This window comes from Drosophila santomea, unplaced genomic scaffold (assembly GCF_016746245.2).
Source record: "Drosophila santomea strain STO CAGO 1482 unplaced genomic scaffold, Prin_Dsan_1.1 Segkk69_quiver_pilon_scaf, whole genome shotgun sequence".
Lineage (NCBI taxonomy): Eukaryota > Metazoa > Arthropoda > Insecta > Diptera > Drosophilidae > Drosophila > Drosophila santomea.
In genome coordinates, this window is record NW_025319001.1 from 79,361 (window position 1) to 82,684 (window position 3,324).

At 38.4% G+C, this 3,324-nt stretch overlaps 1 long non-coding RNA gene across 1 annotated transcript; it reads right to left on the bottom strand.

Annotated features, from left to right (window-relative positions):
• Positions 1–1,251: 1,251 nt before the first annotated feature.
• Positions 1,252–1,919, bottom strand: LOC120457634. The gene is made up of 3 exons (XR_005617064.2): positions 1,675–1,919; positions 1,337–1,494; positions 1,252–1,269 (listed from the first exon to the last, which is right to left on the bottom strand). It is a non-coding gene; the product is annotated as an uncharacterized LOC120457634 (long non-coding RNA).
• Between the last annotated feature and the right edge of the window lie 1,405 nt (positions 1,920–3,324).

The window sequence follows — 3,324 nt, forward strand, 5'->3', positions numbered from 1 at the left end:
CTTTCCTCATTGACATACAGCTCTATCACGATGTTGTCGCAGAACTGAGGGACCTGCCGCTCCACATCATTGCAGTCTAGGGTGGAGCGATTGACCACGGCCCACTTGTCGGTGTTTAGGCCCGGGTTCTGCGACTCCTCACGTCCTCAGGAGGCCGAAGAACTCGATTAAGGGCTGGCAGGAGTGCGGCGGGCACATACCATAGACGGCTGAGATGACCCATTGGGCGGTTTCCTCATCCTCGCAGACCACTAGCATGCTGGAGTCGAACGTCTGCGGATAGATACTCGTAAGGCCCACAGTATTATGTATGTATGTACAATCCCGGTTATAAGTAAGAACTATATATTGGACTTACTCATAATTTAGCATTATGGGATAAAAATGTACAGATTCCGTTCACGCATACATAGAGATATAGGAGAGCATAAGTAAAAGGCGAAGAAGAAAAGCGCGGCATTCTGTGGCGAGTTCTTGGTTAGACGAGTGGAATAAAGGAAAATAAGAAGTTTAACCTACGCATCGGCGTCGGTTGGCGTTCACAATTAGGGCAACGGTGTCCACACCGTCCGAGTCCGAACTCTGGTTTGTTATCACCAGACCGTACCGCCGGTTCTCGGGCATTGTGTTCGCATACGGCGGCCAAGTATCCCTCTTTCCCTCTTATTTTTGGGGGAATTGGTTCGAGTAAGAATACTCGCAGTGAACTGTGGTCCAGAAATCGATTTGTACACTCAGGGAAAAATTAACGCTTTTCGATATCAAATCAAGAACGAACCGCATCGAAAGTACGGTAAACTCGAATTTTTTTGATTCAAGGACAAAAATTTTAATTCAAGAACGAATAATTTGAGACCGAAATTATGAATTTGAGAACGAACGTTCTGGATCCAAGTACAATAAATGTACTGCTTTAAGTATGGGAAATACTTAAAATAAATATTAAAAATACTTAACCCAAACTCGTCAAATTTTAATATGTGCATTATAAATTCACGGTTTAAATTGTACAAATTTAAAACTGAAGTATGAGTATTTTTATTTTCAGAGCAAACACTTTTGTTTTAAGAACGAATCATATTTATTGTTTATTTACACGACTTTAATAGTTTTGTTATTCTTATTTTATATATAGTAAATGTATACATAAAAACTTCCATAATTTTTTTCTTAAAAATTAAATTGTTACACTTTTCTTAAAGTTCTTACAGCTAAACATATTTAACGAAACGCGGTGTCAAGCAAAATAATAAATAGAGTCCTGGGTATCTATCAAAAACGAAGAAAGCCAAATATATTAATAAGTAAATAGAAATTTTGTTATTAGTTATATTACCTTCATTTATTGCCGGCTGTGCTTCGGTAAGCTGTTGCCTGCTGAGATGGTTTTTAATCTTCCTATCGTAAAAAGGAAACACTGCGCTTCAGGTCGTCCTATTTAAAAACCAATGCATGCTCATTCTCTGGGCGTATTTCCCAGAAGTCAATTTTTAACTGTAAATATTACACATTAATTTATAGATTTATTTCTTTTAGAAGTAACATTTGGCAACACAAAAGTTTTATACACATACATGCATACGCATATACATATGCGTGCATGCAAACACGTGCATAGGCCACCGACTTTTTATGTATGTATATTACATACTTTATTTAAAGATTTCTACTTACCCTGCACACCGTGCCCATTTTCACATTATTCTTCAATTATTTCACTTAATTCACTTTGTACTTGTTACTCCAGGAACTTTTTGACACTAAATGAGCGCCGTGTTGCAATCGATTATCGAAAAAACATATGTTTCTTCAACAACACAGAAATGTATGTAATCGATATAAACAAGTGTAAGAAGTCGAATGGCTGGAGATTTTTCGATCGCATAAATTTTAGTTTAAACTTCTTATATTTTTTGTGTATATTCTTTTAAAATTGGCCGCATAAAATGATCAAGGAATATACATAAATGAGAAAAGATAAACCTTTGTTTTCCATGAGTATCAATAATATCGCTTTTGAAATGTGTAATTCGAGTACAACTAGTACTTATTCCAAGAACGGTTGTCTTAAAAATTTTAAGTACGACACAGTACATTTTTAAGAACGTTCGTTCTCAAATTATTCGTTCTTCAGTTTTCTGAGTGTATACCCGTTTCTCGTAGAGTAAAAGGGTATACTAGATTCGTTGAAAAGTATGTAACAGGCAGAAGGAAGCGTTTCCGACCATATAAAGTATATATATTCTTGATCAGGATCAATACCCGAGTCGATCTGGCCATGTGGTATACTCTTCAATAACCTCTAAAGCAAGCATGCGATCCAGTTCATCATACATAATTTTTTCGATAGCTGGGGACACAGGATAATGTCGCTGCTTGATAGGTACGGAATCGCCAACGTCAATGGAGTGGAAAAGCATGGTCGTTTTCCCTATACCCTTTTCGGTAAATGAAGGAAAGCATTAAACTACGGCGTCAAGTTGCTGTTTTTGTTCTTCAGTCAGAAAACGAACATCGTCTAGATCTACTGCTGAGAGATTACTTTCTGGACTAGGTTTCATTTTAGCATATGGTAATAGCTGATATTCTGTCCAAAAATCGAACCCTAAATAAAGTGATTGCTTTAACGAAGGTACGATGTAAAAAGTAATATCCTTGGTCATATTGTTGTACTGAATTTCTGTGCGAATCTTGCCCACGGTGTTTTGGGATTTTCCATCGTCTAGTTTTCCACCTATATAACTAAAAGAGGCACCAGTATCCATTAATCCAGATACTGATCCGCCAAGAATTTTTACATTTGCGTATGGTCGTACATCAGAGGCAATAATTGCTGATAACAAAAACCGTTTTTCGATTTTTATCTGATCAAAAAAATCTTTAATACGCTGTGCAGATCGCGAAGGCTGTCTCTGATGTTTATTGAGAGATTCGCCGGGTGGACCTAATTCGGTTAAAGGATAGTCTGGTTATTGAGACAAATCAGGGAGAGAGGGTACAGAGCAGCTATTGGTTACTCCGTATTGGCGGCTTTCGTCACCACTTGTTTGTGTGCCCCTTTCAAAGGTGCACGGCCTCGGTAGTTTTTTGAGCGACAATGAGGGCATGAAGGAAGGTAGGTGTCTGTTTTGCCACGCCCATAGCAGAACACACGACGTTCGGGTAAGCAATCCTGATATCTGTGTCCGATTTTGCTACAATTCCAGGAGGATAAGTTAATTGCGGAAATTTCAACTGTGTCTGAATCCGACTCCACTTCGGTCTCAAGAATTGCCTCCTGCACAAACCTATCAGGAGCAGGAAGAGGTTTTCGCAATCCTGGCT